A 12,759-nucleotide genomic window follows, 5' to 3' on the forward strand; every position below is an offset into this window, starting at 1 on the left:
TCAAAAAAAAAAAAAAAATTTTATAAACCACCTGGCCACCCAGAACAGAATTACAGTCAGCACTCTGTTTCCTCAGGTCCTGAATCCTTAGATTCCACAGTATAATCAGATTTAAACATTCAGTCTATCTTGATATATTCCATAATACATATCTTGCATATGTTAGGAAAAAAAAAAAGAATAAAGAGCAAAATTCTTAACATGGCCTACAAGAAGCAGATGTGCAGCCTCACTTCTTCCCTCTCCAACTCACTGTGCTCCTGGCCATCCTCTTCTTTCAGTTCAGAGATGTGCACTGTAGCCCTTGCATGGACATGCTGGTCCGGCTTCTAGGCTCTTTCTCTTTGCCCTCTCACTCACTCTCTTCCTTTAGATCACTCTAACAACCCTTCAGTTCTCAAATCAGATTTTCCTTTCTCAGAAAAGCCTTCCCTGACTGCAATTTAGATTTAGAGTGAGACTCCGGGTTTAGATCAGATCCTCCTTTATGCACTCATAGTTCCCTTGCTTTCCTTCCACAGCAACTTGCCTCAGTTTTTAGCTTGGCATTTGTGGGACAATTCATTAAAGTCTAATCCTCTCTTTACCTAATAAACTGTTAAGCTCCATAAAGCCAGGGATCTTGACTGTTTTGTTCTTCCTTGTATCTCCAGCACCTAGAAGGAGACTGTAGTTTTCTAAAAACAAAGCAACAAGAAGAACAACAAAAACACATTTAATAAATGCCAAAAAATAATGTTTGTCTTTGAGGGCCATGAGATTATAGGTAATATTTTTCTTTTCCTACTTTTCTGCATTTTATGTTTAGTACACATGGTAATAAAAACAAAGTTACTGATAGACCTACATTTAAATAAGTAAATACAAGTGAAAATCAGAATTTTTAAAAAGGGGAGGATGAAACCTGACCTTATGAAGAATTAATTCAAATAGCAAACTTCCCATATATTTATCAACATGGAAAATATTCATGATACACAGCTAACTGAAAAAAAGTATACCATAATATAGTGTATCTGGTATAAAGTCATTTCTGTATAACTTAAGAAAATGCTAGAATTTCATACAATGGAGTTTTAACAGTGATTATTTCTGGATAGTAGAATTAGGGGTGCTTTTTGCTTTTCTTTGTGTTTTTCTACATTTTAAAATATTTTTTGTATTGTATATTTGTCAGGGAAAAAATACTAATCTTTTTGAACAGCTATCTCCTCTTGTGCATTTACAATACAGTTCAATTTGCAACACATTTTCAGGAACATACCAATTTTTTCAAGTAAGGGATGCCTTATGTTAAACTACCCATTTCCTACTGTGTCATATCAATGACTTTCTATAGTTTGCTTTATTAAAGAACACCTGAGCAAGAATACCTTACATAAACTGGAATTATTATATCAATGTTTTTTAAAAGCTTTTTAGCACTGATAATATATTTTTAAATAAATTGTGCTATCCCCTTCATCAATATTAATTTTCCAATACTGCAGAACTAAATGTTACTGTCATCATGTGTTATCACTTACTCTTATATCTTAAAATTTTCCCATAAAATGATTCATAATCTAAACTAAGAGGAGAAAAACAGTTTTGAAAAATTTTCTACAGAACATTATTTTTCATTTATTCCAAATAGCACAACAAGAAGGTTTGCAGGAAATGGAATGAAACCATGGTAACCAACTGAACCTATCATGAGCTATCAGATCAAAAGAACACACAGTACATTACACGTCAACGCCTACTAGCAGCATAATCCTTCCCCAGTTCCTTTTGATCCTTCTTCTTTAACATGAAAAATGCTTTCAACCAATTTTCATATTTTAAAACTGCAAAAGCCCCTTTATCAATATCTACTATGATTCTCTGGCTTTACTCAGGAACTCTTTGGCCAAGCTCACTTTATAAGTCAACCTAATGTTTTGAGATTCAGTTATGAATTGTTGGGTGTTTTCAATCATTAGCAAAATTACATTTTTTATTTCAGTGCATTTTATCATTTTCTAATATAGCAGCAATAGTTTCTTCACACAGAATCTTCAGAACTGTAAAGATTATATCACCCTCTCACAGAAATCCCTTGCTTAACAGAATCTTATCAGTATTCTAAACTCAAAGCTATAATAAATTAAATCACAACTGCATTTACAGAATATGGGTGAGCTCTTTTTGACCATCTGGTTGTCCATTCTATCACTGATCATCAACCCCCACATGGGCACTGAAGCTAAACTCACAGAATCTGGCTCAACATGATCTTAAACTACCAATCAGCTAAAACTAAATAAACAGGTAATGATGGCTTTTGTCAGGCATTAGCTGTTTATTGCACAACTATATAGTCAGGCAGACAATAGGGCAAACCTCCGCAAAGACTAGAGATCATCTCTGCTGTTACAGTTGGCCACTCCTTAACAATTTTCATTTAAAATAAAGCACAATATGCATATATGCCATAAAAACAGAAGTATATTTTATGCATTGACCAGTTTCTGGAAGGATAGACAAGTAATTGTGAATGGTGTTATCTCTAGGGAGTGGAATTAGAAGTATATCACGGTGGGAAAGTACTATAATTTATCATTCTAAACATTTTTATTTCAGGTTTTGTTTTTTTTTTTTTTTTACCATATCTATGTGTTGCTTTTATAATAGAAATATAATAAATTACATAGATGCAAATATGCTGTTATTTTTATAAAGAATTATTGCTGTTTTTCTTTGATAAGTTATACAAAATTACTATAAAATTATTTTTATAAGTACAAATAACTACCAAGTGATCTTATAATGGGATTTTTGTTTAAATTATTAAACTTCAAATGCACTTAATTTGGTTTTTCTCTTTTGAGAGTGGTGGGGCTGGAAAGTGAACCCTTGAGAATAAGTTGGAATAAACCTTATCCTTAAAGGCTTTAAACAAGGTATATCTGTTTATAAAAATAGTAATGTCCTGATAACTTTAAAATCTTAATTACTAAAATGGCATTGATTTAAAAACGCAGAGTTTACTTGTGTGTCATACCTCTTGACAACTTAGAAAAAGTGCTGCCTGTTTTTTGATTGTTTTTGGATATATATATATATATATATTTTTTTTTTTTTTTTTTGAGATGGAGTTTTCCTCTTGTTCCCCAGGCTGGAGTGCAATGGTGTGATCTCGGCTCACCTCAACCTCTACCTCCCAGGTTCAAGCGATTCTCCTGCCTCAGCCTCCCGAGTAGCTGGGATTACAGGCATGTGCCACCACGCCTGGCTAATTTTGTATTTTTAGTAAAGATGGGGTTTCTCCATGTTAGTTAGGCTGGTCTCGAACTCCCAATCTCAGGTGATCCACCCACCTTGGCCTCCTAAAGTGCTGGGATTACAGGCGTGAGCCACCAGGCCCAGCTAGATATTGTTTTTAAACAAGTTATATTTCTCAGTTTTTTTGCTGTTTGTTCTTGAGCAAGTTAAGCCTTGGTTTTCTCATCTGTAAAATGGGGAAAATAATAGTATCTACTACATGGTCTTATTTTATAGATAAAACTTAGTTTTCCAACCTGTTGCCAAGAACAGAGGTTACGGGTTATAAGACAGCAAACCTGTCCAGCCCTTTCAGAGGCCAGAAAGTGTCTGATACACTGAAGTCCTTGAGCCAGTCACACTGGGCCATGATCAATCTCATGCATTTACCTTAACGTACCACACAACATTATCACTTTGTATGGGTGCGGCAGTATGAAAAAAGTGTGGGCTATCTAAAAGATAATTCACATAAAGTATTTACCATAATGCCTGGAAGAGTAAATATTTGGAAATGTTAGCTATTATTATATTTATAAAACTGTTAAGTCCATTAATAAACTATTTGGTGGCTCCAAATCATTGAGAGCAAAGGAATCACATTATCCACCTATGCTAGGACTGTATCTAGTTACTAAAATGCCAATCTTAAGAGAATCTAGCATGCCTTCCACTGTACCTTAAAGCAGATACACAAATGAGATTCTAGTTCTTCTTTGCAAAGTAGATAACTGGAGGGACAGTCATCCTCTTTATGTAAAAGTTTCTATTAGCCCCAAAATGTACTTGAAACTCAACTCTACCCTTAAATGATAAAATTTGCTTTATACCATGCCTTAAAAACACAAAAGCCAAAAATACCTTGAAATCAGTTTTTTGGCTTTCTCTGCCTTCTACTTTAAATCCACTGCTATGTATGCATACTTTTGAGAGAGAGCTGAAGATTGAATAGACAGAATACTAGTGAATAAAAACCATGCTGAGGATAAAATGTTTTTAAAGATAGCACTTCACATATACTAGGATAATTCAAAGAGACATAACACAAGTGTTGAAAAGGACGTGAAGAAACCGGAACCTTCACACACTGCTGGTGGGACTATAATGATATAAACACTTTTGGAAAACCATTCTATGATTCCTCAAAAGGTTACTTTTGAGTTACAATATGACCCAGCAACTTCACTCCTAGGTATATACCCAAAAGAAATAAAAACATATGTTTATACAAAAACTTGTACACAATTTTATTCATAATAACGTTATTTACAGCAGTATTATTCATAATAGCCAAAAAACAGAAACAACTCAAATGTCCATCAACTATTGGAATATTTTTCTAATATTATTCATTAGTAAAAACGAATAAAGTACTTATAGATGCTACAACATGGATAAACTTTGAAAATATTATGCTAAGGGAAAAACATCAGTCACAAAAGAACGTATATTATATAATGCCATTTATATGAAATGTCTAGGTTGTTTACATCAATGGAGACAAAAGTAGATTAGTGGTTGCCTAGGGCTGGGAGAGCTGAGGAGAAACGGAAAGTGAGGGTGAATGGGTATAGAGGTTCTTTTCAGGGTGATTAAATGTTCTAAAATTGATTACGTCATAATTTTGTGAATGTACTAAAAACCACTGAACTGTACACTTGAAATAGGTGAATTCCTATGCTACATAACTGAAGAACAGTTTTAAAAAAGTAAGATATGAGAACACACAAAAGCCATGCTTGCAAATAGAGTAAGAAAAAAAAAGGTACAATTTTATAATACATGGAAGCAGTGCTTGGTTGCCTTCGGTAGATGTTTCATGACCCTCTTTGGATAGGAGGCAAGTCTTTTTTGGTCCAGGAAAAAAATTAGAAAACAGGAAGAAAAAGGATCAGTGAGGCAATTAACCCTTAACGTTTTTTCTCTATCAAGTTAACATTTTAGTAAGCAGTCGTTTTAGGTTCACTGATCAAAAAAGGGTGTCTTTTAAAAAGGGGGAAAAAATGAGGGCTGGGGAGTACATGTTTATCTGAATTTACCAAACAGAAGAAACCTGGTAGATTTTCTTCCTTCTTTTCGTCCCGGTAGTACCAGCACTTAATCTTAATTTGTTAATTGAAAATGAGAAATAATAACTCAAAGGCTCTCAGCACTCAGCCTATATATTTTAAGTTTTCTCACTCTGCAGACAGACAACATGGGAAGCCATGCTTGGTGAGCATGAGGTCCAGAGCAAGAGGAACTGAGGGATTAAATGTTGAATGGAACATTTCTCAAAGTGTGTTCCACTGAGAAAGTCCATGGAAAGGGCGTCTCATGATCAAATGAGTTTGGGAAATGCAGTATACTCCTATTAACAATACTCATAGGCTCTGGGAACTACTACTGGAAAAAACATTCAATTGATTACATTTAATGGCAGAGAGACCCACGTGGCTCCTTTTTCCTCTCCATGCCAGCAACAGCACTGCCAATGCTGGTCAAGACTCCCTTCCCGTATAGACCTTGGATGGAACAGAGGCCTCTATGACTTTTCTTTCTATTGCCCCTGGGTTGACCAATCCTTCTTCCAAGGAATTATTTAAATAAATCGATACATTCTGTTTAGTGTCAAATCTTCGGAGATTTAGGAGGTATTATCTTTTGTTTTGACCCAAGGTTACAAAATTAATGTCTTCATTTCTTCTCAAAATAAAAATAGCTCTTTTGGGTTTTTCTGTTTGTAAAATGATACACGTTCATTGTAAAAAAAAAAAAAAAAAATCAGGTAACTCAAAAAATACAAAGAAGTAACAATCATGTTTAAGTTAGTCACTAAGCAATGAACACCAAACGTTTTGATGATCATTCTTTTAGACACCGTTCTACTATAGGTACGAAATTTTATATAAGTAATATGATACTATATATGTACTATTCTGTATAATTTTATTTTTCAGATTGATAAAAGTTATGTTTCTGAATTTATGAAATGTGACATATTTTTAAAAGAAAATATAATTTTCCCAAACATCATGTTTTTTACAGGATTTATCATTTGTTCTCAATTACTAAAATTTTTCCAAATAATTCTTACATTATTGTCAGCATAAAATCAACAGGAAAGTGCCAAGTATTGTAGGTATAAGGCATTCTCTGGAGTACGTTCAAATATGCCCTAAAATATCCAGATACAGAGTTTGGGGATTATCAAGACTCTTGCACATGTTACTTTGTTCTTCTCCCAATTTAGAGAAGCTAAAATGAGTCAGATTAACAGAAATGTCTCTGGAATTGCCAAATTTGGAGTTAACAGTTCTCCTCAAAGTGAGCCCTTTAAAATCTACATGGTATACAGAGAAGCCCTTTTAAATATCAGTTCTCCATAGCCAAAGAAAAACTGCTTACTAAATTAATCATCTAAATAATTCTGGTAAAACATAGTTCCTACCACCCCTTCCACTCAGCATTCTAATTCCTCCAGCAAATTTTTCTAAACTGTAAATGTAACCCTTATTGTCTTCTACTGAAAGTCTTCAATGACTCTCATTTCCTACAGATAAAGCCCAAATTCTTAAGCATGAAATTCTAGGCTCTCCTGGCACACTAAGTGCTAAAATTTCCCCTGCTCCCAGTCCCTCAACAGACTGCCATACACGAAATGCTCCATGGTGTTCTACATTCTGGCACCATTTCTTCTTCCCAAAATGCTTGTTTTTCATCATATTCTACCCTTTTATTTGGTAAGCCAGTCTACCTTTAAGAGTTAGCTTAAATGTCTTCTTTCTTGACCTACTTGAATAGTATCTGGCACAATAAAAAAGTTCAATAAGTGCTGCTCTTTTGATAATTCAGAATCTGGAGAATTATTTCAATTGCCCAATTTAACAGTGAAGAGCATGCCCCCTCAATTTCCATGAAAAGGCCTTGACACATATTAGTGACATACCAGGAATAAATATTTTTAGATATTAATAAAAAATCTATGGATTTCATTATGCTAATATTATTAATATAATTAGGTTTTCCATATCACCTTTAAAATACTGACCTAAAGTCAATTTGGAAAACAACATTTCAAATCAAATTTCTAAAATATTATAGACAAAAGAACATTATCAAAACATGTTTTACAAAACTCTTTGATGCCTGCCCTCACATAAAACTGTCTTTGGAACTCACACCTGATTTTCTTACTACAGTATTTACTAAAGCTAAAATTAGATATACAACTTTAGTAAGAGATTGACCAGAGCTAAAATATTTGAAAAATTACACCATGGGTTGATCTGCCTAACAAAGAAACTGCTTTCCAGGTACAGCCTGTACTTGGCTATGGTTAACTATCTAAATGGTACACGCGTTCCTTCCCTTCCTCCAACCTTCTTCCTTCACTTACAACAAGAAAAGAAAACCAGATTTTGTTTGGTCATTCATTCTTCCTTCCAAAGCCTTATCTTCCAGAAGAAGCTGACCCATTTCCCAGTTCTAGGAGCAGGTGCTAGATTAGACAAGCAATCAGTACATGCATTTCCCTGAGATGTTATTGGTCCTGGAATGGGAAAGGCAGACTCATGCTAGCCCTATCAACCTGAAGGATGCATACTGCAAGAGAGAAGAGAGGTTCCCTTATACTCTCCTGCTGGGCATAAACAAAAAAGCTTACAATTCTGATTGCACTGGCAGCTACCTTTTGACCGCAAGGAAAACCAACCTTAGACTGAAGCTGATGCTGTGACTGGCTATGAATACAAACAGAAAGATCACAAGTCCTTCACAACATCACTAGAATACTGACCATCTATGTTATTATTACATTTCTGAACTTAGTATGTGAGATATTACCTTAAATAACTTATGTCTAAGTGAGTAGAGTTTGCTTATTTTGAATGTCAGGCAATACTTGCGGCTGAAAGCATCTCAATTGATAGAGAATATGATTCTTGAAAGTGGGATGCTGCTAATAACAGAATTTTAAAGGGTCTCTTTTGAGATATACTGGGATTATTATCCCCATTTTATAAACGGGAAACTAAAGCATGAAAAGGTTAAATATACAAAATAAGGTCAGGTAACGAGAACGCAGGTTTGTCTAAGTCTAAAGTCTACACTACAACTTGATTTTCAAAATTCTAACAGTGAGAGTGGGTAACTGCAATTCTTTTCTGATAGTTTTTTTTTATCTCAATTCCTTATTCTCTCTGATTTTCCTCTATTCTTTCAACCTATACATTACAAAGAAAGTGTTCCTGTTTAAGCTGTTAACATTTTAAATGTTTCTTTTTCCAGTTTTAGTAAAATAAACACAAGATTTATTTTTATTAGTAAAAATGAACTAATTTAGCAGCTCAAGTCATTGTGAAAAAGGGGTATTTTATATCAAAGGGAGCCAACAAAGGGGCTCTCAACAGAGAGCCCAATAATAAGTCAAAGTTAATGCATAACTTTAGTCTTATGCCATATTAAATGTCCAACAGTGATAAAGAATTCTTTTTTTTTTTAATTTCCAAGAAAACTCTTGGAGAGTCTAAGCAAACGTGCTCTGCAATACATGGATGACTTAGGAGAAATAATAGAAAGATCTTAATTTTAGGCTATAATTCACCTATTTGCATTATTTTTGTTCAAGGAGGAAAAGTAAACAGTCATTAAGATAAAAATGATACAAATTTGTTGAGTTAGTAAAGGCCTTTTGGCATTTACAGCAATCCCCCCAAAAATAAAATGTTTAGATAAAAACAGCAAGAAAAAAATTAGTTCTGAATGGGTTATGATTGCATTTATACCCATAAATTGTTTAGGTTTTTATCCAGGACAGTGGTGACAATGAGAAAGTAGATACCAAATATTTAAAAGATTTCATATATTCACTCATATTAGCTCTCCACAAGGTTTTTCACCTCCTTAAACTTCACTATTTCCAAAAATCAAATGAATTATTCTGGAACTAAATAACATAGTATTTGACATTAAAAACTCAGTGGATGGGTCTAACAGCAGATCAGAAACAGCAGAAGTCAGGAATAGTAAACCAGAAAAATGGACCATAGAAAACGTCCAAACTCAACCTAGCATTTTTTTCTTTTAGTGAGAAAAATTAGAGTGCCTTATAAAACATATCTTTTAAATAATTAGCTCTAAAATGATGAAAGCCATGTGTTTTCAATCAAACTGCTTATTTTAGGTTACTTGTAACTGATATTTGCCATATCTCATTAAACTATAATGAATACAAATGTTGTCAAAATCAGCATACAGAAAATCTGAGAATCACTTTGAAACCCTTCATGAGTCACAATCAAGTGCCTGGCTAGCATCTTCTTTACAACTATACACTCTGAACATGCAAATGTCTGTCTATATGCTTCCCTTGTGTGACAAACTTTCACTGAGTCAAAATCATTTTTCCTGAGTCAAGAGATGAATATGAGCATAGGCAGGAAAGCCAGACAAGGCTCAGCCTAAAATTTCGGCTGGATGGGGCATGGAAGAAGATGCAAATGAAGAGCAAAAAATATCTCACCCATAGAACACCTGACATGCCACATGGTGAAAACTTCTTTTCTGACTGCAGATAGTTGGTATTGTGACAGCACATATACAATACACACTTCCCTAAAGAACACCTCATAGCATTCATTAGGGTCCTCAGTGGAGGGCTAGTCCCTTTTAAGTCAAGGAGAGGTGCCAATGTGTGAGGGAGGTGTGTTCTTTGAAACTCTGTGCCTTACTTAACCTTACAACCTTGCTGATCACACCATCGGATTTTCAGGTGGATCATTTATATTACTGGGGACGATACACCAGAGGGATGAAGCTGGACACACAGACATTTCTTAGGCAGTTACTCAACTAGTCCAGGAAGTGGCTTAGGGTGGAAAAGGAGAGATAATTTTGAGAAATACTTAAGAAATCAGATTGTTGGATTTGGCTGTGTGAGATGAGCAAGAAAGAAAAAGTCCTCTTAATCATTATCATACAGGTACAGTACCCAGGGCTTGCCAGGGTCTAAGAAAAGCGAAAAATACAAAAATATAAAAAATATGAAATATGAAAAGAAAGATATGGCTCCAAAACACAAAAAAATAAAATTATAAAACTAAAGTTAATTTCAAAAGCAATTTACATAAAATCTTTACACAATTTTAACAGCAGAAAACATGTATTTGATATGAAGTATAGTGTGTGGTATAATGTAAGGTAGGGGCCTCTAGATGAATAGTGCCAGGCCTTACAAATACAATAAAATACACCTAAAAGAAAAAGTGAAAATAATTTCTTGGTTTCTGTCTTATGGAATCGACTGATAATAGTGTCACTAGCTAATAAAGGAAATATAGATACCACAGCATATTTGGGAGAAAAGCGTTGAGTTCAGTTTTAGATATATTGAGATTGAGGTGTCTATGAGGAATCAAGTTCAAGGACTTATTTCTAATTTTAGAGGCCCCAGTTGACACAGTAAATGCATAAAGAACACTGATGGGTATAAAATAGACAAACTGGATACCCCTTAATGGATTATATGTATGTTAAAAACAAACTGATGTGAACTGGGAGAATCATCAGGTGAAATGCGAGTATCAGATAAGAATAATACATATATCAATACAACTTCTATTTCAGATTTTGCTTAACACTTCTCAGCCATACAATAAGTTTAAAACAAGGAAACTGTCAATCATATTTGGGCACATAAATTACTCAATATATATTATGAGTAAAATTCCTCTATCTATGACCATTACAGCCCCCTTTTACTCACTATTATTTCTTTTCCAAGTAATGATTTTTATGGCAATTTTCAGTAACAAAAGAAAGGCTGTAAGTTACCCCAGAGATATGAATTTGAAACATTACCATCAAACATTACTACTGGGCCAAAGTGGATGGGAAGTGATTAGAAATGTAAAGCCATGAGTAGAATGAGAGAGGGCAAGAAGGCAGGAATGAGAAAGAGATAGGAAGGTCTGGGTGCTACTTTTCTCCAAACTAAATCCTTAGCCTTCAAGTATTTGCTGGTATCAGCTGGTGAAAACTGTGTGACAGATGTAAGATGATAGGCAATGTGGTGTAATGTGGTGAAAGTACCTGAATTGCAGTTAGGTAAAATTGAGTTCCAATTAAAGTTTTATAACTTCCATGTGATCCTGGAGAAATGCAGGGGAAATGGCAACCAAGGGGAAAGAAAGAGAGGTTTCTGTTTCTCATTTTACCCCACCTTCTTCCTTCCTTATTCTGGACCACCAGCGTTTACATCAAGGCTGTTTACCACAGATAATCAGATGACCAGACTATTTGGAAATACAGTGGTGAAGAATTCTAGAATTATAGTATGTTAGGAGTAGAAAGATGAAGAAACCAACTTCAAGAAATTCTGTGATTTGCCCCAAATCAGTCTTCTAATTCAATTAATGGTAAATTAAATAGGTATTTGAATCGCCATACCAGAATTTTTTTTCCTGTATACCACAATTTAAACCTGAAAAAAACAGTATAATTAAGTAATTGAAGGGAAATTTACACTTCATAATTTACCATAGAAAGCAAATTTCCATGAACTCCTGTGGCAAGCTCTATTCTCCAAGTATTTAATTATTTCAGCATTCAGTATGAAATAATACTGAATTATATCATTCTATTTAACAGAAAGATTAATATAAAATCCTGTGGACAGGAATCAGAGCAGGCCCTGCTCACTCACACAGGTATAAGTTATTGGAGAAGGAATAAGACATGTTAGTCCTCAACATTAACATCAACTTTCTATCCTCTATTTGTGACTACCAAAAGAAATTCCATATATTTGATCTCTGTCTTCAGAAGTCTCTGCTTTTAAGTCTTTTCCAAATAGATGAATGTATACATGAATGAACAAATAAAGGGATGAACAAAGACAATAGATAATTACTCTAAGCCTTTGGTGAGGCAGCAATGTAGAAATATTAAGAGCAAAGACTCCGAAGTCAGACAATCTGGGTTCAAATAGCAGCAGCACAACTTATTAAATATGTGATCTTCACTAAGTTACTCAATCTCCATCCAGGTCTTCTGTTTCCTCATCTGTAAAATGGGGGTAATAACAATACACAGAGTTGTGAGGATTAAATGAGGTTAGAGGCCTGGCGTAAGGTAAGTACAATGGGTAAGTGTGCTCTTGTATTACTGTTCTTACTGTTGGGTTATTATTGCAGGATTAACAGGAGTATTTGTTTCTGGGCACTGCACTGTAAGCTAAGAACAGCCAAAACACTAAGTGAAGCTCAGCTGATAGGGAAGAGCCAAGAGCTCCCAAGAAAAACTGCTCCAACCAAAAGGCAACCTAAGAGAAATGGCAGTGACTTTAGCTTTACAAGTTATGAAGATCTTTTCTCTTGGTCTCTTTCCTTATTCAAGAAATTGATGGAAGCTGACAAGCTAGACAAACAGTAAAGAAGGGGTAAGATGGAATGGAAGGAAGCAGCTCCCACAAAATGCTTTAAAAGTTGTTCAGGC

At 34.5% G+C, this 12,759-nt stretch overlaps 1 protein-coding gene across 2 annotated transcripts in view; it reads right to left on the reverse strand.

The window, feature by feature from the left end:
• Positions 1-12,759, reverse strand: part of CHN1 (chimerin 1) — a 202,453-nt gene that overhangs the window by 101,770 nt on the left and 87,924 nt on the right. The window lies entirely within an intron of this gene.

This window comes from Colobus angolensis, unplaced genomic scaffold (genome assembly GCF_000951035.1).
Source record: "Colobus angolensis palliatus isolate OR3802 unplaced genomic scaffold, Cang.pa_1.0 Scaffold224, whole genome shotgun sequence".
NCBI lineage: Eukaryota > Metazoa > Chordata > Mammalia > Primates > Cercopithecidae > Colobus > Colobus angolensis.